Below are 27,242 nucleotides of genomic sequence, written 5' to 3'. Positions count from 1 at the left end.
GAGCACACTCTACTTGTGTACGAAAATGAGAGGTGGTGAGGCGGAGATGAGCACACTCTACTTGTGTACGAAAATGAGAGGTGGTGAGGCGGAGATGAGCACACTCTACTTGTACGAAAATGAGAGGTGGTGAGGCGGAGATGAGCACACTCTACTTGTGCGAAAATGTGAGGTGGTGAGGCGGAGATGAGCACACTCTACTTGTGTACGAAAATGTGAGGTGGTGAGGCGGAGATGAGCACACTCTACTTGTGTACGAAAATGAGAGGTGGTGAGGCGGAGGAGAGCAGAAAAGACTTATTTTACTATTGTGGTATGAATAATAAAACATTTAAACTGCAAGCAAAAGGTATTCATGTCATCTTTATTTATATAGTGCTTTGTACAATACAGATTAAGATTATTTTTCTTACCCCAAAATGGCAGATAATATAGCTTTTTTTTCCTTTTTTTTTTTTTTTTTTTAGCAAAACTCCCTTAATTTTGACCCCTCCCCAGAAAATAAGACATAATATCTTATGTCATTTTACATATTTAGTAAATGCATCTTAATTTAAGAATTTATAGATATTGGGACTGGAAACAAAACAAAAATAGGAGTAAGAAAAACGTTTTTTTCTCCCCAGTGTCGACAGTGTCTTGGATTGGATCTCGAATGAATTTATGATGCTAACTGCAAATTCTAAACTGTTAGGCATTGCAAATAAGAGATAAAAGCTGTGCCCACTAGAGGGAGCCACAGGATAAGAAATCTTTCAAGCCTGATGTTTTTCTGTTGATCATTTCTATCACTTTGAATGGAAACCAATGCATTTATCTTATTTGTATCATGTATTGACAGTGTTGTTTTGTATAGTTATGGTACATAGAATCTGTGAAATGCTTATAGATTATCAAATGTTAGACTTTTGTGGACCCCAATAAAGCCTATTTTCCCAAGGATTTTTTTTCATATTGCTGTCCATTTAAAAGGAATAGACAATTTTATCTTTATATAGATTGTACAATTTCAATAAAGAGTCTTATTTACTATTGTGGTTTGAATAATAAAACCAACATTTAAACTGCAAGCAAAAGTTAGTCAAAGCAAGTCACCTGTGCTTCATACAATACAGATTGTTTCAAAACAGCTTTACAGTGAAAAGGTTCCCGAGATATAAGCACCCAAATGGGTCGAATGACCTGATTTGTACGGAGAATTCAGCGGAGTAGGGGTGCATCAGAGCGGATCTGATCGCGATTGAAACCGGGTACAGTACTGCACACAATATCACGACAACGGAGGTACGACATGACTTTTTTTCAGACACTTAACCATGCTAAAGTCATTTTGGGACTCAAGATCAAAACCAAAAGTTTTGCTGAGGGGACATTTAAATATTAGGAGTATTGCATCAAAAATTGACCAAGTGGATAAACTCCTCACCGACTCAAATCTGGACTTTATTTGTCTATCAGAAACATGGTTAACAAAGACATCCCCACAGGCAACTTTTAATATTCCAGGCTACAACATATTCAGAAGGGACAGGAAGACTGGAAAAGGTGGCGGATTACTCTTTTATATTAAGGACAATTTACAATGTAAACAGATATATGTACAGGAAAAACTGGACATGGAAATTGAATGTATTGCATTAACTATACCTCTGTCACCTCAAATGTCATTTATTTTAGTTGGTATTTATAGGCCACCCTCCGCAGATATAAATGTTTACATTTCTTTTAAGGAAGAGAACAAAATAACCTTTGGTAAAGAAGTGATTGTAATGGGAGATTTTAACGTGAACTGGACAGATAAAAACTGTAGAAAACGATTAAAAGAAATAACAGGTTTATATAGTTTCACACAGCTAATAAATGGGCCCACTAGAATAACCAAGTCCTCTAAAACACAAATTGACCTTGTATTTTCAAATAAACCAGATAAGAATAATTAAATCTTTCAATTTTATTACAGGCATTTCAGATCACAATTTAGTTCTTATTGCTCGAAAGCTAAATAAGAATAGATTCATATTTAGAAAAGGTAAGAAGGACATTTTCTATACCAATACCAAAAAAAGATCTGGTCCATTTTGACTTAGAAATGCAAAAGGTAAACTGGAATGATCCATCTCATAATGATGGCATTAACCAATTTTGCACACAGTTTATAGATACAATCAATAATGTAAAGGATAAATTTGTTAAAAAGATGTGTAACAAAAACAAAAAGGCACATTTTCCCTGGTTGACTGATGAGATTTGGAACTTGATGAAGAGAAGAGACTATTTGCTCAAGAAAGCCCTAAAAACAGGCATCGATACTGATATGCGGCTATTTAAAGACTGTCGGAATAAAGTAGTTAGGCAAGTCAGGAATGCTAAAGCAAACTTCTTTATTGAATTGATTACACAAGCTAAAGGAAACAATCAGTTAGTTTGGAAATATATAAAAGAGATTACCCGCAAAGAAAAATGTAACAAAAAATATGAAATCAACATTAATCATGTATTAACCCATGAAGAAAATAAAGTAGCAAACATTTTTAATATGTGTTTCAGAGATTCTGTGCAGGAGCTTGCGGTGGTTTTTGGAAACAGAATAACTGAAATCAGTCCTGTAGACGTGAACAAATCTGTTTTACATTTAAGTGAGGTCTCGGAGCAAGAGGTCCTTAAAATTTTACAAGGATTTAAAAAATTCTAAATCACACGATGCTTATGGGTTAGACTCCTGTGTGATTAAAAGGAATGATTTCACCTCATGTGGGCCAATCACACAGTTAATAAACAGATCCTTTAAAGAAGCTGTCTTCCCTGACTGTCTAAAAGTGGCAGTTATTACACCTTTGCATAAAGGAGGAGACCAGGCTGAAATTGCGAACTATATAGACCAGTTAACATCCTACCTGTAATATCCAAGGTAGTGGAAAAAGTAGTAGCCAAGCAATTAATGGATCATTTAAATGATGGATGTCACCCCCTGAATCCAGTGCAATTTGGCTTTCGAAGTAACCATTCAACAGAAACAGCTCTTTGTTATTCTGTTGAACAGCTAAAATGTAGTTTGGATAAGGGGGGGTAGTAGGAGCCATATTTTTAGATCTTAAAAAGGCGTTTGACACAGTAAATTTGAACATTCTTTTATCAAAATGATCAGCTCATAACATCTCAGAAAAAAACACTACAATGGTTTGATTCATATTTAAAGAATAGAAAACACTGTACACGAATAAAGAGCACAATATCCTCTTTTTTAGACAGCTCGGTGGGGGTGCCTCAAGGGTCCATTTTGGGCCCCCTCTTATTCAGTGTTTATATTAATGATCTCCCTGACATATGCCCTGAGGTTAACACCCAATTGTATGCAGATGATGCCGTTATTTATGCACATGCAAAATCAAAACAGAGAGCTGCATCTGTACTCAAAGGTGCTGTGGGAAAAATTGCAGATTGGATGGAGCACTCATGCTTGACTCTAAACTTTAAAAAAACTGTCAGCATGTTTTTCTCCATAAGAAACAACTCTCATCCTACATCAGGTATCATTATTAATGGAGAAAAGTTGCAAGAAGTAGATTCTGTTAAATATTTAGGTGTTGTTCTGGATAGTACACTTAAAAAGCACATTTCAAAAATTGTTAAAACTGTTAAGTTTAGTTTAGCTCAGTTCAGATTTACTCGTCATCAAATGAGTACGGATGCAGCCAAGCTTTTTATGCATTCTATGATCTTTTCCCATTTTACTTACTGTATAACAATTTGGGCTCAATCAAACAGCACAGCTTTACAACCACTTCAAAGTTTGTACAAGCAGGCACTCAAAATATTAGATCAGAAACCGGTATCCTATCATTATTGTAACATTGTTAAGAAATATAAATTGTTAACACTTGATCATTTTATTCTCCTGGCTAATGTCAGTTTAGTGTATAAGATTCGACATGACCTGGCACCACCACCTCTTAAAGTGTTTGTGAAATCATGTGATGAGGGCTTTCGGTCCACCAGAGGAGACTGTTATGTCAATTTTAGATCAACCAAATTTGGACAGAGCTGCTTCTCGGTCAAAGCTGCAGGAATGTGGAACTCTTTACCTTTAACTGTCAGAGAGTGCAATACTTTGAATAATTTCAAATTTAATGTAAAGAAATGGTTGAAGGATAATCAGGTGTGTTGTCATTAGCGCAGACTTGTTGAAGAATCTCTAATGTATCAAATGTAATGTATTAGGACTGTGTGGATTTGATTTGGGGATGGGGCTTTGTTAATGTTGGATGTGTTGTTTGTCTGATTTTTAAATTTTGTATATAGGTGATTATGTGATTTAAATGCACTGTGAACCTGCTGTTACTTTGCTTCTGCCCAGGGACCACAGATGAAAATTAGCTTGTAGCTATCTCTGGTCTGTACAATGTATGTATTGTGCAATGTCCCTGTTAAATAAATAAATAAATAAAATAAAATTTCCTATATGATTCTGTGCTACCGACAAACCACCAGATCGCGGACGAATCTGACCGTGGCCCGGGATGGTGAGCCTTCCCCGGCTTGCCCCAGAGCCTCGGAGGGGGTGGAAGTTTGATTCCATCTTGGACTTTGTCAAATTTTCGTGTCAGAGCGATGCCCAAGCTTTAAACGGCCACCTAGGCGCTAGATGCATTGACTAGAAAATCATCAAAATTGAGTGAGTTTTTTCTTAAAGCAGAATTGTGTGCCAATGGGGTAAAAAAAAAAAAAGAAAAAAGAAAAAAATCTTGTTTCCGTTTGAATTAAGATTATTTTTCTTACTCCCAAGTGGCAGATCATTTTACTTGTTTCAAGCAAAAACTCACTTAATTTTGATTTTCCCATCACAGAAAACAAGTAACATCTTATGCCATTTTACTTATCTAGTAAATGCATCTTGATTTAAGAATTTATAGATATTTATAGATATTTGGACTGGAAACAAAACAAAAATAGAAAAAAAAAAAAATTCTCCCCAGTGTAGACAGTGTCTTGGATTGGATCTCGAATGAATTTATGATGCTAACTGCAAATTCTAACCTGTTAGGCATTGCAAATAAGAGATAAAAGCTGTGCCCACTAGAGGGAGCCACAGGATAAGAAATCTTTCAAGCCTGATGTTTTTCTGTTGATCAAATGGAAATAGATGCATTGATCTAGCTAGTTTTTACGTACACAAATTATGTAACTTAGTGTACATAAATGTTTGGCTTTTGTTGACCCCAATAAAACTTTTTATTTTTCAAGTTCGTTTCAAGTTGCCAGACATGACACTGTATTGCTGTCCATTTAAAGGAATAGACGATTTTAAAATGTCATAAAGACTTATTTACTATTGTGGTATGAATAATAAAACAGATTAAACTGCAAACTGCATTCATGTCATCTTTATGTGCTTTGTACAATACAGATTAAGATTGATAATATAGTAAACCTTAGCAAAAACCTATATGGAAAAGTTTTGTTAAAAACATCTGTGATTCTTATATGTTCCAACAGAATATTATAAGGGACGTATATGCTGCAAAAAACGCATAAAAATTGCATAATATTTATGTATTTTCAATCCTATATGTCATATATGTCCCACATATAACTAAAGTCTTAAGATTTTCATGATGTAAAAACAGGAAAATAATGCAAATTTAATAGGCCTATGAATGTCCACCATATCTCATAAGATGTGTAAAAACATAGTGCATCAGTATAAGGCTGTACTTCACTCATGCCCTCGCTCTTATCTTGTCCTAAGTGGAGCTTTACGCCTGTCAGTCACAATCATATAAAGTAGATTCATAGACTTTCAATCTTAGATGAAACGCATATAAACTACACACAAGCACTTATATTAATTACAAAATTAACATTTTAATTACAAAACTAATTCATTAGGTTAACGTTTTAACATGGGATGACACTTGGTGACTTTACTTGCATTAGCTCTGTGAACACAAAAATCATGGACATGATTCAGATATGTTAAAGGGTCAGGAGAAAAAGTCCACTTGCCCTTTGAGGTTAAAAATGGCTGGAAATTAATAGGAAATACGAAAACGCTGAGAATCTTTTGGTGGTACAAACTACAAATCAACCACTGCAGAAAAAAGTGCACAGCAATATCTAAAATATCAAGAGCAAAACAGACACATCCACCCCACACTAGTGTGACTATAAAACTGAGCAAGTTTTCGAAATGCTAAATATCAAGAAAATCAAGAATTCAGCCACTATGAGAAAAAAACATCAAGATACAAGTTTAAACACGACACAAATGAACTGGTGTGGCTGTAACAATTATGGTAACACTGAGCCAAAAGACTCAAAAAAGAGAAAAAAAGTTAAGAAAAAGAAAGAAAATTATAGAAGGAAAAGAGATTCATCCAATCACTGATCGTGCTGCAGTGAGAGACACCCCTAAGAGCCAATAGTAGCGGCGCATTCATAAGTCCCGCCCACTGGTCGCGCCGGCGCTGCTTTCAGCGTGAGCAGATGAGAGAGAGAGAGAGTCAGAGCAGATCAGCACAGAGCAGACAGTTTCTCCAGAAAATCCACTCATCTAACTGGAGATGTGATTGAGTGCACTGAAAGCGGAGCTTTTGAAGTCGATGCGTCAGCCTGAAGAGAGAGACGGAGCGGATCCCAGAGTGCATCAGCGCTGTGAGTAATAATCTTCCTTGTGTGAATAAAGATATGATTCTACTTTGCTTTAGTGAGTGAAATTCCAGATATTAATCCGAATATAATCTAAATAACATGTCGAAGTTTCTACAATGATTGATTCTGAGCCGTTTTGAGTAGGCCGCGTGCGCACAGCGCGAGCTGAACTGATTAGCACATGGGCTAAAGCTAACACGCGTAAACATGATAATTGTGTCATGAAATGAGGTAAAGAGTGATATATGAGTGTCAGTGTGTTTAATAACTGCCTGTTAATGTTTAATTTGATTGTGTCAATTTGAGATATTCATATGATTTATGGAAATGTCTGAATCAAAAGTTAATTGTCGTGTTTTGCAAGGCCTATCTTTCTATGTGTGAACGTGATAATTATAGTTTATTCTGGTCAATAAACCTAAATATATCTTTCACTTTACAACAGGGGGTCAAATATTGTTACACACTTTTAGCAATTTATAAATAAAACCAGCACTAATTAAACGTCGTTACTAGCTTTTTATTGTTCAGTTTATTTAATTGGTGAAGTACCTAACTGCTCAAAAATAATATGGTTTGCAAAATAATGGTTAATATGCCCTTACTAGCCTATATGTTAAAGGGCATGTTGCAGGTTAGAGCTTCAGTGATTCAATGTATAGAAAAATAATGTATGAAATAGATTTTCTTGAAAAAACACGTATAAATACGCTAATTAGGCTTCTGGAGTCGTTTTTTGTGAGAGAATTTTACTTCCGCATCTGAAAAATGCCAAATCGGAAGTGACGTAACTGAAGGGAGCGAGATCAATATAAACAATAGGAAAACAATGGATCGCAATGACAGTTCGGACGCTGAGGAAATTGTAAATGTTTATTCACACTTGTATAACAAACCACAGCCATACAATTAGCCTGCTATGTGGCCAAGAGAGCAGCGACAGGCCAGGATTAGACCGAATAACGGTCAAACGAGACAAATTATTATATGATCAGTTTGTGGAAAGGAGTTCAGTTAGGAGGTCAAAAGTTGTAGAAGCTCATAAATCATGTACAGTAAGATCTGAAGAGACTGAAATCATACAGAAGAAAAGTCAGTCAGTTGAGTTAGTGGCAAAACCTTTTACAGTGCTTGAGTATTGTTGTCTTTTACTGCATATGATAATTCAGTCTCAGAAAGTAGAACTGAAATGACATTCATTACAAGATGATTAGTTAAAACATTTCAAATACACCTGCAGACTATTTTTTCTAGTCGTGTATTTCACCATCTTGTCTCGTCACACCCCTAATAGTTTATATAGAATTAAGTTAGCATTAGCAGAGTTGTCTGTTTTGCAGCACTGAGCAGTTATTTTACATAACTTTATCATAAAAAAAGTACAAAAGCAAGCCACGCCCCTCCATAAGCCCCTCCCCATAACAAAGCCCCGCCCCCATGGTAAGTGCACCGTATAGTTTCCTGCTTTTTTGTCCTTTGCCAATCACACCTATGAGATATACACGTTAGCTAACGATATGCGACACTGTTCTCAGATCACAATATTGTACAGATTATTATCATGAATCAGGCAACAGCAAAGCTAGTATTGGTCATCTTGGAGTAACGTTATTGATTACTAATAACCGAAACTAATAAACTTCGTCAATATCCGTCCACACACTAACGTTACGCGATATAGCGGTTTCTTATCACGACTGATTTGGTAACGTTAGTTAGCAAATGTAAAAAAACAAAAAAACACAAGACTTAGAGTGCACCGTTCACGTTTCATCTCTCTGACGGACCCGTGATCACGTCTCCCGCCGGCGGACGAACATAAGTAGTGTAGCCTATGTGTTTCTTGTAATGTTTCCTTTATTCATTCATTATGTGTTATGAGTTTATTCCGGGCCGATCACTGTGTGGGGATGCATATGACATGTAAAGGCTATATAAGTTTACAGTCAAGTTTACATACATGGCATGAATGAAATTGGAGTATTTACATTACCAGCACATAATTCAAAACTGTTTTGTGTGAGTGTGAGACTGTATGCATGTGTACATCATTTGTATTCATCAGTGTTGAAATTGATTCAAGTAAAAACGGTGAAGAAGCATCGCGTGTGTAAGTTTATTCATTTAATATCATTATTTACAGTAGTATTACAACGTTGAACTCCATCATATTGCCAGGATGATAATCCTCCGGTCTATAATGAATGCGTTTATCGAAGCAGATGCAGAAGTGAAGTCCCGTCTCTTCACCTGCACAAAACACACCCCGGCACGGAAGACAGCAGCGTCCTTTTTCTTGTTATTAAACCTCTGGACTCGATGTCCTGACAGGCTGGAGTTTGTGCAACCTCCACAAACACAATAATTTACCATGATGATGATAAATAGAATACAGAAACTACAGAAAACACACTGATTCACGACCGCTGTCACTGAATACCAGCCTACTCTGCACTGAGTCAACACAGAGCTCGGCGATCGACTCCCTTGAGTGACGTAAAATGACGCGACGCTGAAAAAAAAAAAAAAGCGGTTTTTACAGAGACCGTCACTTTATCTACTAAATTCGTGCCCTTATGTCCTGCAAAACATTTTTAAACCCTGCAGTATCTTCTTATATGGTATTTTTGTACAAGGTTATATATTCATCTCGAAAAAAATGTTTAACCTGCAATATGCACTTTAAGTTAATCATTAATTACTAGTGTGTGTGTGCATAACATGCATAATTGTGGACCCTTAAAATAATGTATTAACACATCTCATTTGAGATCTGCCTCTCTCCCCTTAAAAGGTACATTTATGTTCATCTGTTTACATTTATTGAGATAAGAAGACAGATATCTAAGAAAATGAATGCGTATCTTTCCATCTCTTGATTCTTGTTCCTTGACAGACCCAAAGAAAAAGGACAGTGATTCCCAAACCACAGAGAAATGAATGACTGTTGAGGAGTATCAAGACACAACCTTGACAGAGACTCAGAAGAGGCTGGAAAAAATGGAGGAGAACGAAAAATTGAGAAATGATGACAAAAAAGTAAGAAAGTTGGTAAACAGGTGTAAGAGAGTGTTTTATCATATTTTATTTTGCTATATTTTTGTCACTAGAGCTACCAAATCTGATAAATGAAGTGAAGATGGCCCTGAAGTCTCAGTGTTCGTCAGCATCAGTCACATGCCACAGAGTAATTACAGAGCCCTTCCAACAGAACAGGTAGTGTACTAGTTAGGGCTGCACGATTATGACAAAAATCATAATTGTCAATTATTCCCTTGAAATTGTAATTGCGATTATTAATTACGATTATCACAATTTACATTGAATGATGTTTTCAATAGCTTCATTCCGTTGTTTGAAGCAATAATAATTTTTTACTTGGTCTGCTTGATTTCAAATGGTAAATTGAATTAAAAAAAAGTTAACAGTAATAAAACAAGAAAAAAATGAACAACTGACTAACAGCACAAATAAATACAATAGAATAAAGATAGAAATTAAATAGACTGCTTTCTTTTTTTCAGGTAGGTCTAACAGTAGTGATCAGGTAAGAAACTGAATATATCAGACGGGTAATAGCCTGCTCTCTCAGACGATCTCGCTCTCTCTCAATGAAGCGACTCTACGTTCCTTCGTTACTAGTTCTGAAGTGACGTTTTACAATTAGTAACGGAGGCTTGGTCCAACTGTCAGCTTGAGATTTGAATTCGTGGTGGAAGGAAGTAGTGCTGCACAAAAGAGGGTTTTAAATACGCTTCGTTGTTATTTCTTATTTATTTACACACTCGTGCCGTCGAACTGTTGTATAAACGCAATATCACACTCGTAGCCGTGCGATATGGCTGTATATCAGCACTCTGTGATTACCTGCGGCCTCGTGCCTACGGATGAATCACAGCCGTGCTGATATACAGCCATATTGCACGGCTACGAGTGTGATATTGCTCATATATATATATATATATATATATATATTAGGGGTGTAACGATACGCTCAGGTCATACGGTACGTATCTCGATACGGAGTTCACGATACGATACGTATCACGATATTTTGAACAAAATGAAACTGAAATTCAAATAAGATTTATTAAAAAAACATGAACAAATTTCAATAATTTTCCTTGTTGTACATACAAGATCACATTTCAATAAAATAAATAAATATAAAATTTAATAAAAACCTTCTGTATTCAAATTAACAGAATAGGGCTGTCTGTCACTGAAAAAAAATGTTAAATTTAACATGAACTTAGAATTATGAATAGGGGCCGTTCACATATCGCGTCTAAAAACGCGTGGAAGGCGCGGCCGCACCGCTTCTTCTTTCCAAAGCGCTTGCGCTCCCGTGGCGTCGGTCGTTGCTATGCAACCATGAACTGAGCTCTCCAAGAGGATCAGGATGTTTCTGCAAAGGATAAATGATTTCTAGCCCTTGCATTAGTTTTACTACGAGATATATTGATGGAGATAAGATATAAAAACCACCATGTACAGCTATGATCAGCTGTTCGGCTGAGCTTTTGATGTTTTGTTACGGAAAGGCCATAGCTGATCGGTTGATTCTTGTCACACGACCTGCGGTGCGCTTGCGGCATTCTGAGAAGTTGAGAATTGCATGCGCGTCGCGACCGCGTTGATCCCATTATGAGCGCGCCTGCCGCCCGGCTACATTTGAAAATAATAACTGACTTGCACGCGGAAAAGACGCATTATGTGAACGGCCCCACAGAACTTCTTAAAGCAAAGCATCGCAAGCGTCTTTTGCTTTTCTGTGAGCACAGCTGTTGCTGTGCACTGCGGTGAAAGAAAGCCACGACTTTTCTCACGCGACCATGCAAGAGACTGACATGAGAAACGTTTAAACCTGCTTGCAAGATTCAGTGTGTGCCCGAAACACTTACTGAACTAGAGAGCTGATTGAGACACACCATCTACGATAAATCGTTACACCCCTAATACTTATAGTAATTTAAAAATGTGGTAGCATTGGATCTGGACAGGAAGGATAACTCTGGGAGTTGGAAGGGGTGTGTCGCGATTCTGCCTTCTCACATCGCGATACAGGTTCGTGGACCTGCGTATCGCGATTTCGGTTTCATATCGCATATCGTTACAGCCCTTATATATATATATATATATATATATATATATATATGTGACGAGACCAGTATCTCACGAGACGAGACTCAAGATTGAGTTCATGAGACGAGACAAGATGGCGAAATACATGACTAGAAAAAATATTCTGCAGGTGTATTTGAAATGTTTTAACTAATCATTTTGTAATGAATGTCATTTCAGTTCTACTTTCTGAGACTGAATTATCATATGCAGTAAAAGACAACAATACTCAAGTAATGTAAAAGGTTTTGCCACTAACTCAACTGACTGACTTTTCTTCTGTATGATTTCAGTCTCTTCAGACCTCACTGTACATGAATTATGAGCTTCTACAGCTTTTGACCTCCTAACTGAACTCCTTTCCACAAACTGATCATAGAAATAAAAACAGTATAAATAAAAATGGTACCACTTTACAATAAGGTCTCATTTATTAACATTAATGTATTAACCAACATCAACTAACAACAAGCAATATATTTGCTACAGTATTTATTAATCTTTGTTAGTTGATAAAAATAGTCATTCATTGTTAGTTCATGATAGTTCACAGTGCATTAACTAATGTTAACAAATGAAACCTTATTGTTTGTACTAGTAAATAAAAAGAAGAGAAAGCTGTTATTCATTTTTATGGTAACACTTTACAATAAGTGCAACCATAATCGCACTCTCTCAATATTCAAAGATCAAATAAGACCAAATTTTTCTTTGATACAGAGCTAAGAGATGGTTACAACTACACTGCCCAGCCTAAAATAGCTTTCATATTGAGAGATATCTGTATTCATCAGTGAGCCGCTTTCAAAATGCGGGGTATTGAAATCACGTTTGAATGCGCACGCGCGTTTACTTTCACTTTTAAACGGTCGCGCGTACTCTGTAAATATGGAGCGGCGGCGACCGTTATCCAACTGAATTAAATGTTTTTTTTTATTTAAATACAAAGCAAAACGACAGTGGAGGCAAAATGTAAACGTAGCGGTGGCATATTCTTTCCTAATCATCCTAACACTCTGTCATGGCAACATCACGAGACTACTTTTCGCCTCGACGAGAAATCTCGTCACAGTTTAGTCTCACGAGATCTCGTCACACCCCTAAAATATATATATATATACACAGTCCAGTCCAGTCCAAAAGTTTGGAACCACTAAGATTTTTAATGTTTTTAAAAGAAGTTTCTTCTGCTCACCAAGGCTACATTTATTTAATTAAAAATACAGTAAAAAACAGTAATATTGTGAAATATTATTACAATTTAAAATAACTGTGTACTATTTAAATATATTTGACAAAGTAATTTATTCCTGTGATGCAAAGCTGAATTTTCAGCATCATTACTCCAGTCTTCAGTGTCACATGATCCTTCAGAAATCATTCTAATATGCTGATTTGCTGCTCAATAAACATTTATGATTATTTTCAATGTTGAAAACAGTTGTGTACTTTTTTTTTCAGGATTCCTTGATGAATAGAAAGTTCAAAAGAACAGCATTTATCTGAAATACAAAGCTTCTGTAGCATTATACACTACCGTTCAAAAGTTTGGGGTCAGTAAAAAAAGTGTTTGAAAAGAAATTAAAGAAATGAATACTTTTATTCAGCAAGGATGCATTAAATCAATCAAAAGTGGCAGTAAAGACATTTATAATGTTACAAAAGATTAGATTTCAGATAAACACTGTTCTTTTGAACTTTCATCAAATAATCCTGAAAAAAATATTGTACACAAATATTTTGTACAATTGTACACATTAAATGTTTCTCGCAGCAGATCAGCATATTAGAATGATTTCTGAAGGATCATGTGACACTGAAGACATGCTGAAAATTCAGCTTGGATCACAGGAATAAATTACTTTGTGAAATATATTTAAATAGTACACAGTTATTTTAAATTGTAATAATATTTCACAATATTACTGTTTTTTACTGTATTTTTAATTAAATAAATGTAGCCTTGGTGAGCAGAAGAAACTTCTTTTAAAAACATTAAAAATCTTAGTGGTTCCAAACTTTTGGACTGGACTGTATATTCATTGGATACTTTTTTACTCTTACTCAAGTAACTATTAAGATTATTACTTTAACTCTTACTTTGAGTAAATATTAAGTACTTGTATTTTACTTCAGTAGTTTTGGATACTCTACCCACCTCTCCAGCAGAGGAATGTTAGCAATAGATGGTTTGTTATAGTTATAATCTTTGTGTAATTATTGAGTGATTTGGAGGATTGTGTGTTTTGAGTGGTCACAGCACTGTTAGATTTGCACTGTGACGGGTGTTTTATTTGTGTTGATTTCATATTGTTTGTTAAAGACTGATGAAAGTGCTTTATGTTTTTGTTTTTCTGTTTGATAGATCTTCCTTTGTGGAGTTGTGTATGGACCTTTGATGTCTAGGCCCTGCTGTTTTGCTTATGATTTATTTATTTGTGTCACATAAGTTTTAAGCTGGTTGTTATATATTGATGTTTGTTTTGAGATCATTTATTTTTGTTAATTGAACTCTGTTTGTACCAACCGCTTAAGGCTCTATATGTGTGCATAAGAGGAGTTTTTAACCCATCTTTCCATCTTTCAGGAGCCAGTTTGTGTGGGAGTGCTTTCTTCTGCAGTCATCTGGGTCTTTCCTCCACTGCGTGAGGCGTGAGGTTCAGCATCTGTGCAGTGTGTGTGTGTGTGTGTGTGTGTGTGTGTGTGTGTGTGTGTGTGTGTGTGTGCTCTTGAGGCTGTGGGTCTTTGTCCTAGTTTCTTCTTCTCTCTTCTTCCCGCAGGCGGTGTTGAACCTGTGAAGCTGGCCCGCCACCCAACGCGAAACGTCGGCAAAATAGTCTCAATCGTTCGTGTGCTGCTTTGGTTTTTAGATATTAAAAGAATATTTATCCATGGGTTTCAAAGACGTCACTTCCGCAATTCCCGCCGCCATCTTTGTGTCGGAGATGGCAACTAACAGCGCTTCGTTGATCTGATGATCATCTTTAGCTTCAGCGCGAGCGCTCAGCAACACAAAACATTATCTACGATTGTGGCTGTCATATTAATAACATTTTAATTGTATATGCTATTGTATTAAAATGTTGTGAATTCTAGTGTTTCGGCGTGTTATACAGGAAGAACACATCCACAACAGGAGCTATTCTGACTACGTCACTAGTTCAGGTTCATGCGTGCATGATTTTGTGCAAATATAAGTGTAATGTTATGTTTATGTTGTATAAATATATGAATTACCCTGTATAGGATGTGTTCTGTTGAGTTAACTGACCTTCTATCAGAGCGCTTCAGTTTACGGGTGTTCATTCAGCGCGCGTAACGTTAGCTCAAACAGTAATGTTATCAAAATGAGATGATTTGAGGAAAAAATCTGTTATTGTTCGTGATCCTTATTATTAATCAAACCATGTGTTTATGAAAATAATACGAGAACAATATAAGTGCTAGTTATTAAAAAATAATGCATTCTTTTTTTTGAAAAAATATGAAAGTTTTACAGTAGTAAACATTTTCAGTGACTTAATCATTGCTGTTTTGAGCTGCGCTCGCTGAAGCTGAAGAGAACCAAAACCCATAAACTGAAGGTTAATTAACTCAACGGAACACGTCCTATATAAATGATATTTATACAGAATAAAAATTGTTTATAAAAATTACTAGTATTTGCACAAAATCACGCACAGATGAACTTGAGTAACGTAGTCAATAATGCTCCTGTTGTGGATGCATTCTTCCTGTAACTGCGAAACACAGCAAATAGGCCCAAAGAATTCACAACGTTATATTACATGTATATACGCTTATAATATCATGTATAAGAAGACAGTCCCGATCATATTAATGTATTGCCTTACTTTTTGAGCGCTCGCACTGAAGCTATAGATCAGGGGTCTCCAAACTCAGTCCTGGAGGGCCACTGTCCTGCAGAGTTTAGCTCCAACCCCAAATAAACACAACTGAAACAGCTAATTAAGGTCTAATTAAAGGGTTAGTTCACCCAAAAACGAAAATTCTGTCATTAATTACTCACCCTCATGTCGTTCCACACCCGTAAGACCTTCGTTCATCTTCAGAACACAAATTAAGATATCTTTGATGAAATCCGATGGCTCAGTGAGGCCTCCATAGCCAGCAATGACATTTCCTCTCTCAAGATCCATTAATGCACTAAAAACATATTTAAATCAGTTCATGTGAGGACAGTGGTTCAATATTAATATTATAAAGGCCACGAGAATATTTTACAAAATAACGACTTGTATAGCGATGGCTGATTTCAAAACGCTGCTTCAGGAAGATTCTGAGCTTTAAGCATGCTAGAAACTTGCAGATAGATGTGTTGAGGCAAGTTTGAGCTAAACTCTGCAGGACAGTGGCCCTTCAGGACCGAGTTTGGAGGCCCCTGCTATAGATGATCATCAGCTCTGTGGGTTATTTACGTCAACAAAAGAGAGATTAATCAGATACTTATACTTCATAAATTTAATATTACGAGTTTTATCTGCACAAAATGACGCGAATGCACAAGTGAAGCTTGAACTAAGGTACGTAATCAGTGTTTAACCCCAGTAGACGCGCTCTTCCCACAACAACACGCTGAAACAACAACAACAGAGAATTCACAACGTTTGGTTACAATAGTGTTCCCGTTATAATGTATGTAATGACAGTCCCAGCTGTTATTAATGTTGTGCGTTGCTGTTTGGCTGCCAGTGGTGTGGTCCTTTCTGAGTGAAGCCAACAATTACGCCGATCTAACTCCTTTGGGATCGAATAAAATTGTAGTTTGGGGTTTCTCTGACGACTGTTAAAACGGATAACAGGCACCACATATCCCAGACTTGTAAATACTTGTAAATAAACAAATCTCGAGTCGTTTTTTCATATTTTTATTTTTGTTTTAATTCGCTAAATGGAAAAACAATAAAACCAAAATGGATAAACGACTTGAATATTCAATCTCTACATGGGCGGGAATAAAACGCCCCTTTCCGCTGATTGGTCAACCAAAGATCAAGCCGCGCCATCAGTTCTCAGCTCCAGAATCAGCGCAACAGTAGACTATTATATCCGATACATTTACAGAGTTTATTGAAACTACATTTAATCTCGCTCTCATCAAACAGCCAGACTAATAAATAGCGCGACACAACCCGTGCCGGGGCAGAGCCTAGACAGAGCTTTCTTCTGTATTCATTCGCGTGCCGTGAAATACTAATTTATCGTATTAAATATTGGCATCTGCTCTCACAACTAGCCAAACTATTTGGCACACTTATTAGTCTTCTTATTCAGCTGACCAGCTCTCAATCTGTGTGCCGGAGGCTGCGCGCCGCACTGGACAGCGCGGAGAGAATGCATAAGAGCTGTTGTACTGAAGCTCAGAGCAGAATCGATTCAAGGGTCGAGTCGTCTTCATTTATACAGCGCTTCTTACTGTAACGATGTAGCGGTTATTAATCAATTTATGGGTAGAATATGAATATAGTAATTCATAAGGTTTTATGAATTATTATGCACATATTGACCCAAGGGGGAATTAAACATATATTGTGAATCAATTACAACGAATTATAATTGATTACATATGTGATTAGTTCAGGTTCAATAATTATTTAGAGAAACTACCAGCTCGTCCAGCAAACCGCTGCTTCTCATAGAATATTATGAACGGAGTTATTCTCTGGCCATGAGAACAACTTGCTATTATAGCATCAAAGCATAAAACGATCGAAAACGTTAAAGTGACTTGGTCTTCAGTTGAAAGAACAAACAGAACAATCGAGCGTGAATAACGTTTTAATATATGTAAACTACGAATACAGAGAGGTTATACGTCTAAATATATATACAAGAATATACACACATATGTACAAGAGTGGAAGTAGAGAAGGAAAGAGAGAAGGCAAGTAGCAAACTTACAAAACAGTCCTTGAGGCCAGCGTGGAAATCAGTTTCATCATCTAAGATTGAGAAACGGCAGTATACTTGCATTGGTTGTGCGTGTCGAATTTCAGTTTAGCGCTGGTGCAGTTCGTTGGCTTCTTCCGTTCCGCGGGAAGGTTTGAACTGAGGACTTGAGAGTAAGTTTCGCTGGAAGATGGCGGTCCCGAAGCTGAGCGCGATGGCAGCGCGTGGTCACCGGAGACGTCTGGGAGAGACGTGCACGAGGTGCTCGTGAGACAATCGGAAGAACACGCGTGAATGATTCAGGTCCGTCGGGAGCACACACAGGAGAATCCTGGTGTTCCTTTTTATGACAGATAGGCCGACACACCTCCTTGAGGTGGAATGGCCAATGACATTGATGCAAAGTTGGCGGGCAAGCTCTTTCTTTGTTTGGTCTCCTAGATGAATTTGCTCTTTACGACTTCAGATCGGATTTCGAAGGAGTCTTTCTTCACAATATCATTAAACATATAGAAAAATGATTTGTCAGCTATGTGACATCTCTCAGTGAATGCTCGAGTCCGGAGCTTTAAAACGAGATCAAACTCGTAGATCAGAAAGGCATATACAAGAAGTTATGGTTTACAGACAAAATTCCCTTATTACAACTAACACTGGCACAAATACACTCATTTAAACACTAGAAAACATCATACGCTTCAAAATACAGGATGGGTATATCTTGGCATAGTTGTATTTTACAATACAGTCAAAAATGTATGTTTGTGTGTTTCTGTATGTGTCTGTGTGTGTGTTTTTGTGTGCCTGTGTGTGTGGGTGTTGGATGTGGATCTGGTCTCTCTGGGGGGGGGGTGCCCTTTTGAAGTCACCAAAGTGGGAAGTTGGAGTTTTCTGTTTACCCTCACGGGTCCACAAAGGTGTCAAGTGGGCTCATCTTCTGCCGACTGGTCGGAGCCGATTTAGTGATTAACGCACACAGTTCATCAGGTTAAAAGCGTTCTGAAAACTCCAAAGTTTATTGATTATCCTGCTACATGTGCATATGCTACATTACAGATTGTTTCAAAGCAGCTTCACAGTGATGATAGGAAAATTAATAGACAGAGTTTGTTTTGGCTTTAAAGCAGCTATAAAGTCTATCGAGCTAAAGTTTTTGATTGAATCACTTTCGTTGTAAAAATCAATAATTATTAACTTAAATGACGATTAAATGACACCATTTTAACTGAGAACAGAAACTTTTAATGCGTCTTGCCGTTCATTATACGTGTTTAAGGGTAGACTATAAATTAACACTTTGAACAATAAAGCCAGAGATGAATATATATTTTTATATTTATTGCCATCTATTACCGTCATAAATTAATTAGTAAAATAAGCTATATTTAAAATAGCTGTATCTTATTAAATATAGGCATGCCATTTTTAATTTAAAATCTTAAATTTAGTCAATACAATTATAGTTTGACACTATTTTGTTTCAGCCAAAGGCATCTTGCGCTGCAGAGGCACAGCAGCATCTGAAGTCGCTTTAGATGTATTTACACAATTGAATGCTGCTCAGAGAGGTCCGTAAATACATTCACACAGCAGAGCAAATACATAATGCAATGACATTAATGTTATGTTTTATACAAAATGCTTTGAATACAGAAATACGAAATAAATTACAAGATGAAACGAATATGAAATATCGCCAGTAGGCGGCAGCAAGTCACTGTGTTAATGAACGAGTCATTTTATTCAATCGATTCGCTCGAAGCGCTGATTCATTCACTAATAAAAGGCTGTATGGCTGGTGAATCACTCAACCGATTTGTTCAAAGACTCGGATTCATTCACGAATTAACGCTATAGGCTACTCTGTGCGCCTTATGTTGCGAGTCGCACAATGATCTGTGACTTTGCTTTAGAAATTTAGCTGGCAGAAAAAATAAACCATTGTTTTGAGGGACATACTCAGGGTTAATGAAATAAACTCGGTGTATTGCTCGAAACAACAGTCAGGACTGCTGATCTGCACTTCACTACAATGTATATCACATTCTCTCTGCGCTTTTTTCGCACACACATTTCAAGAGATGATCAGCTAAATAAAACGGGCGGCGTGCCAAATGTGACAGCAGATGCAATGTAAATTAATTAATTTTTAATATGATAAACTAATTCCACCGTACGCAAATGTATGCGTAGGCAGAAGAAAGCTATGGCCTTGTAGGGTTTGTGTCGAGCCATTCATTAATCTGGTTGTTTGATGAGAAATAGACCCAAATGAAATTCTCTCCGCGCTGTCCAGTGCGTCGTGCAGCTCCAGCAGAGATTTTTAGAGTTGGTCAGCTAAATAAAACAGCGGTGTGCCAAATACATAGGCTAGGAGTAGTTGTGAGAGCAGATGCCACGTAAATTAATATTTAATATACAATAAATTAGTATTTCACGGCACGCGAATGAATACAGAAGAAAGCTCTGTCTAGGCTCTGCCCCGGCACGGGTTGTGTCGCGCTATTTATTAGTCTGGCTGTTTGATGAGAGCGAGATTAAATGTAGTTGCAATAAACTCTGTAAATAATCCGTACAAATGTATCGGATATAAGAGTCTACTGTTGCGCTGATTCTGGAGCTGAGAACTGATGGCGCGGCTTGATCTTTGGTTGACCAATCGGCGGAAAGGGGCGTTTTATTCCCGCCCACGTAGAGATTGAATATTCAAGCCATTTAGGTTTTATTGTTTCTCCATTTGGCGGATTAGAACAAAGTGTGATTTAAAAAAAAAAAAAAAAAATGAAAAAACGACTCGAGATTTGTTTATTTATGCTCGTGAGGAGGGTCGAATATGTGATAAATGAATGCTTTCTTCGTTTTTCCGTTTAGAAGACAAAAACGAAAAAACAAATTGTCCGAAGGTACACGGTCCGTCCGTGTATGGTCCGGTCCAGGTATCATTCGTTCATTTGTTTTTGCTTTCACATAGGAAAACGAAAAAACAAAGAACTGGCTTGATTTTTCTTTTTTCGTTCTGGGGTTGGAAACAAATAAGCAGTTTGAATATTCGATCTCTACATGTGGGCGGGAATGAAACGCCTCTTTCCGCTGATTGGTCAACCAGATGTCAAACCATGTCGTCATCAGACATTCATCGGTTCAGCTCAACAGAATAAAAGTCCCTTGCGCAGCTGTACGGATCCTTAACACGTTTATTCTACATTTTTATCTCTTTCTCACGAAATATTAATTTACTTTGCAGCTGCACACAATTACCCCCATTCTACAACGTTGGCACGATGCCCGTTTTATTGAAGTGACCAACAATAAAAATCTAGCGAAGCTGCTCAACGCACTGGGCAGCGAATGTATAGGCACACATTGAATTAAAAAGTGCAAATCAGTAGCTGATGTAAATATGCAGCAGTCATAACTTTTGTTTTAGACAACACCCTGAGTTTTGGACATGGGATGAATTTGAAATATGACAGATATGAAAATATATTACATGTTATATTAGTTCATCAAAGCGGTGCTATAGAGAGATGGACTTAAAATGCGAATTGGATGATTTATGATGGAGGTGAACTCGTTTATGCCAATTTGAAATAGGCTATCACACATTTAAAAAAAAGTAAAATAAATAAATAAAGGGAAAATGTTAAAACAGTGTTAAAAATAACCATTATAGTGCTCTCTTAAGAAGATATCAATTATACTTTATCAATATTAGGATATATATCAAAATATATATCAAAACCCTGAAATAACACTAACAATAGTGAGATAAAGAGTATTTTTATAGCCTATTTATTGCCATCTGTCTGTGTCAGAAATTAACTGTAATTGATTTAGTTGATTAAAGGTGATAGAGAGGATTTTTTCGTCGACTGAGAAACCAAAGACTGTTAGTGAGTTTTTGAAATGAGCGCATGCGTAAGAACAGCCCCCCTCCTTCACCGCTCATTTCAAAGGAACGCCTCCCAAAACTCGTGCACAAGTATTGGATCACGAGTGTTTACCACCGGCATTCGCTGTGTCGTGTTAGTGGATTCATTATGTCGGACTCACCGCAGGTAACTCATAATCTGCAGTTGTTACTCCTGTCTCCTGACAAAAACATTGCATGCGGCGCCTGTGGAGTGTGGAAAGTTACTGGAGAGCGCAGCCGCGCTCGTCTCTCACAAGGAACGTCATGGCAGTGATTGACAAGCCAGAGGGCCAATCGTTTACGCGATGATCGCGTAAACGATTGCCTGATGTTTTTAAGGCCCTACCTCGTGCACAGATGATGTATATTAATGTTATTACTTTCAGTGCACCTAATAAATAGTCTTTTATCAGTTAGTAAAGACAGTTTCAAGTAATATTGCAAAAATGTATAAAACAAAACATCCTCTTTAGCACCTTTAATTGATTTTCAGGGGATTTTAGGATTTTTTTCCTAATCTTATTAAATATGTATGCTTTATTTAATGTTAAGTTCTTAAATTTAGTCATTTAAATTACAATAAAATGATACGATAGGTTGTTACTAATTAAATCAGTATCAACCAAAGGCTTGATACTGATTTTTTTCTAATTCGCCAAATGGAGAAACAATAAAACCAAAATGGAGAAACGGCGAAGGAAAGGAATTTGACCTTAATTTCGCTAAAAACAAAGCTACTCTGTCTTGTATATTTTCTTCCTCTAACTCATCACATTGTTCCTCAGCAATTTCATCCCAGTCCTCACCACACTGCTCAACATAGCATCCAAAACTGAATTTGATGAATCATCATCAGGCTCAACTAAAGGGGTTTCCTCCATTTCATCTCCAGTTTCATCAACATGCTCCAGTATGTGTCTTCTAAATGATCTAATAAGACTGAATGTGCGATGACATCCAGCTTGAGCACACTGAAAGTAACTAGATGTAGAAAATACATGATGTACTACCCTTAAATGTGCAAACAAAGCTCTGATATCAGGTCCCAAAGACCTTTTGCATTTAAAGCAGATGTACCCCATGCCTTCTACACCTAATACCTTTTACTTGCGTCCAGGGATGGGCTGGGACCAAAAATCGGCCCTGGCTTTTTGGCCCAGACCGGCCCACCACCACATAAGATCACAAATACCACCCATCCTTCCGCTTTATATATATATATATATATATATATATATATATATATATATATTATATTTATTTATTTATTTATTTATTTTATTTTTTTAAGTTGTTTACAACCAAGTCACCAAAATATGATGAATACACACTGAGCATAACCCAACACACAACAGTAAATCTATTAGCCTTATTACAGTTTACATATTCTTATCACAATGTTAATTATTGTTGGTGTGGGTGGCTTATATCCAACAAGCTATGGTAAACAAGCTAGGTAACATTATAATCTAAAATAGTGAAAAAATCATCAGTTATCATCTTTTTTTGTTGTTGTTGTTATGACAAGGGAGGAAAATAATCACTTCATCCGGTGACTCAAAATGTTTCTGTTCTCTCCCGCCGGCGCCGCCGGAAACTACACACAAGCGAGTACGTGCGCGGTGGAAACGCAAGGGAGGGGTGACCGTTTCTAAACTTAAAACGCGTTTGTATTGCTTTACTACTTACATAATTATTTTAAGTTTATATAATTTATACACAATACTTAGTGTGGTTATTAATTATATTTTTGGGGGGGACAGCACTCAGATGTCCCCCCGCTATTTACGCCCCTGCTGCTACTGCCGAAAACATTTGTGTCAATTTGGCAGCGTTTTTTTTCTCTCGCGCAGCTTCTCTGCACCTCCTTTGCGTTTCTTCTCCATGATCAACATCACACTGAAACTGCGTGCAGGCAGAAATCCTATAGATGGTACTGTTCAAAGGTATGATTGGGCCAGTCCAGTGTCAATCAAGAAAACAACCAATGGGCCGCTGAGCTACATGTTTCATGAGCCGCGTCTGTCAGAAGGAAAAAAAAAAAATAGCCTATGTGATATTTTTGACTAAAGTGTTGTGGGCCAGCAGCCCAGTGTCTATTGAAAAAGTATTGGGCCGCCGATCTAGGCCTACCACTTTCACTTTCATTTTTTTTTTTTTTTTTTTTTTTTTTTTTTTTTGCGGTCGGCGACCGTCGGCCCCAAAAAGCATGTCGGCCCACCGGGAAAGTGCCCGGTATGCCAGATGGCCAGTCCGCCCATGTTAACGTCAAGCAAATTCTTGAGGTACTTCTTGAATTTTAAACAAAGTCCAATAATGGGGATCAGAGAGGTCAGTGTGATATCATCTAAAAGGAGGGTTTCTTGATCAATCTTCTCAGCTGTAAGAGAAAAAAAAAATATGCATAACAGAAGTATTTTGATGGAGATAAAAGTAAAAATGAATTCCATGTACATACACTTTGCATTTACGTTAAGCACAAGGAAGTGTAATAAACCTTCAAAATATGATTTCCCCAAGGAGTTACATTTTTTTCGTCCGTTTCATACTGCTAAATGTGAACTTATTTATGCATTAAAAACATTAAAGTGCAATGTTTAAATGCATGTTTAAAGGATTAGTTCACTTTCAAGTTACTTTATAACTTGTTAAATCCATATTTAACAAGTTATAAAGTAAAATATCTAGCTTTTGCCCAAAACCGCCTTCCCTATTCAACTTACGGAAAAAGCTTAATTGACGTGACGCCCGTTTACACTTTCTTCGTAACTTGAATATGGAAAGTGATCTGGCGGAAGCTAGATATTTTACTTCATAACTTGTTAAATATGGATTTTTTTTTATTTTTTTTTTAACACAAACGCATCACTTCACTTCAGAAGGCCCCCTGGAGCCGTGTGGAGTACACGTTTACGATGGATGGATGTGGATGGAGACACTTCAGATCTTCGCTCACTGCCATTATAAACCTCGGATGCATCAGGATATTTATTAATATTTCTCAGGTTATGTTCATCTGAAAGAAGAAAGGCATATACACCTAGGATGGCTTGAGGGTGAGTAAATCCAGGGGAAAATCATTTTCATTTGAAGGTGAACTAATCCTTTAAACTCAGAGCACATGCAGATATGGATCACTGCATTCACTCTAATAGATGCAAGACCACACTAGACGCTATGATTGTGTGTCAGAAATCAGGGATGGTGAGAAAACATTGTGCTAGGTACATTTTTCATCTTCAAAACAAACTTCGGTCTTCAGACGACAAAGTATAAATCTGTCTGGCAAGCGCGCTTCCCATAATGTTAATGCATTAGGTCAGTAGGCGGTCTTTTGTGGCTCAAAATGTTTTAGACCCCGTTTACACCTGTATTTAGCATCGTCCACTTGTGATCTGATCAACCAAAACACATCATTATACCAGGTGTAAACAGAGTTGCTCACGTGCCCCTCTTTGATTTGAAACTTGCAGTACAACAGATTATATACTTCGCGGCCTTTTACAATTTGATAAGTGCACAAAGCCATATTGTATTTGCATTTTTATTTTGATTGATGCTTTGGTGCAAAACGGCCGAGCCGGAGCGAGACCCGTGTGTGGGGAACCCCGCCCGTGTCGTGGTTGTCCCGGCCGACCCATCTCCCCTCGATGGTACGGTCATCTCGTTAAAACCAGAGCGGTCGAGCACACTCTACTTGTGTACGAAAATGTGAGGTGGTGAGGCGGAGGAGAGCACACTCTACTTGTGTACGAAAATGAGAGGTGGTGAGGCGGAGATGAGCACACTCTACTTGTGTACGAAAATGAGAGGTGGTGAGGCGGAGGAGAGCACACTCTACTTGTGTACGAAAATGAGAGGTGGTGAGGCGGAGGAGAGCACACTCTACTTGTGTACGAAAATGAGAGGTGGTGAGGCGGAGGAGAGCACACTCCACCCGCGTACGAAAATGTGAGGTGGTGAGGCGGAGGAGAGCACACTCTACTCGTGTACGAAAATGAGAGGTGGTGAGGCGGAGGAGAGCACACTCTACTCGTGTACGAAAATGAGAGGTGGTGAGGCGGAGGAGAGCACACTCTACTCGTGTACGAAAATGAGAGGTGGTGAGGCGGAGGAGAGCACACTCTACTTGTGTACGAAAATGAGAGGTGGTGAGGCGGAGGAGAGCACACTCTACTTGTACGAAAATGAGAGGTGGTGAGGCGGAGGAGAGCACACTCTACTTGTGTACGAAAATGTGAGGTGGTGAGGCGGAGATGAGCACACTCTACTTGTGTACGAAAATGAGAGGTGGTGAGGCGGAGGAGAGCACACTCTACTTGTGTACGAAAATGAGAGGTGGTGAGGCGGAGATGAGCACACTCTACTTGTACGAAAATGAGAGGTGGTGAGGCGGAGATGAGCACACTCTACTTGTGTACGAAAATGTGAGGTGGTGAGGCGGAGATGAGCACACTCTACTTGTGTACGAAAATGAGAGGTGGTGAGGCGGAGATGAGCACACTCTACTTGTGTACGAAAATGTGAGGTGGTGAGGCGGAGATGAGCACACTCTACTTGTACGAAAATGAGAGGTGGTGAGGCGGAGATGAGCACACTCTACTTGTGTACGAAAATGAGAGGTGGTGAGGCGGAGATGAGCACACTCTACTTGTGTACGAAAATGTGAGGTGGTGAGGCGGAGATGAGCACACTCTACTTGTACGAAAATGAGAGGTGGTGAGGCGGAGGAGAGCACACTCTACTTGTACGAAAATGTGAGGTGGTGAGGCGGAGATGAGCACACTCTACTTGTACGAAAATGAGAGGTGGTGAGGCGGAGATGAGCACACTCTACTTGTACGAAAATGTGAGGTGGTGAGGCGGAGATGAGCACACTCTACTTGTACGAAAATGAGAGGTGGTGAGGCGGAGGAGAGCACACTCCACCCGCGTACGAAAATGAGAGGTGGTGAGGCGGAGGAGAGCACACTCTACTTGTGTACGAAAATGTGAGAGGTGGTGAGGCGGAGATGAGCACACTCTACTTGTGTACGAAAATGTGAGGTGGTGAGGCGGAGATGAGCACACTCTACTTGTACGAAAATGTGAGGTGGTGAGGCGGAGATGAGCACACTCTACTTGTACGAAAATGTGAGGTGGTGAGGCGGAGATGAGCACACTCTACTTGTACGAAAATGAGAGGTGGTGAGGCGGAGATGAGCACACTCTACTTGTGCGAAAATGTGAGGTGGTGAGGCGGAGGAGAGCACACTCCACCCGCGTACGAAAATGTGAGGTGGTGAGGCGGAGGAGAGCACACTCTACTCGTGTACGAAAATGAGAGGTGGTGAGGCGGAGGAGAGCACACTCTACTTGTGTACGAAAATGAGAGGTGGTGAGGCGGAGGAGAGCACACTCTACTTGTGTACGAAAATGAGAGGTGGTGAGGCGGAGGAGAGCACACTCTACTTGTGTACGAAAATGAGAGGTGGTGAGGCGGAGGAGAGCACACTCTACTCGTGTACGAAAATGAGAGGTGGTGAGGCGGAGATGAGCACACTCTACTCGTGTACGAAAATGAGAGGTGGTGAGGCGGAGGAGAGCACACTCTACTCGTGTACGAAAATGAGAGGTGGTGAGGCGGAGGAGAGCACACTCTACTCGT

The 27,242-nt window shown here is 38.2% G+C and overlaps 1 long non-coding RNA gene across 2 annotated transcripts; it reads left to right on the top strand.

The window, feature by feature from the left end:
• The first annotated feature begins 6,282 nt into the window (after positions 1–6,282).
• On the top strand, positions 6,283–14,465 carry LOC125280718. Of its 2 annotated transcripts, XR_007187703.1 has the most exons (5): positions 6,283–6,651; positions 9,545–9,687; positions 9,759–9,864; positions 10,173–10,195; positions 14,360–14,465. It is a non-coding gene; the product is annotated as an uncharacterized LOC125280718 (long non-coding RNA). The 2 variants fall into 2 exon arrangements; XR_007187704.1 differs by lacking the exon at positions 10,173–10,195 and having other exon boundaries at positions 6,286–6,651; positions 14,360–14,458.
• The last annotated feature ends 12,777 nt before the right edge of the window (positions 14,466–27,242 follow it).

Source organism: Megalobrama amblycephala, linkage group LG12 (genome assembly GCF_018812025.1).
Source record: "Megalobrama amblycephala isolate DHTTF-2021 linkage group LG12, ASM1881202v1, whole genome shotgun sequence".
Classification (NCBI taxonomy): Eukaryota; Metazoa; Chordata; class Actinopteri; order Cypriniformes; family Xenocyprididae; genus Megalobrama; species Megalobrama amblycephala.
The sequence above is the reverse complement of the archived record's forward strand: the minus strand, read 5'-3'. Positions and strand labels throughout refer to the sequence as shown.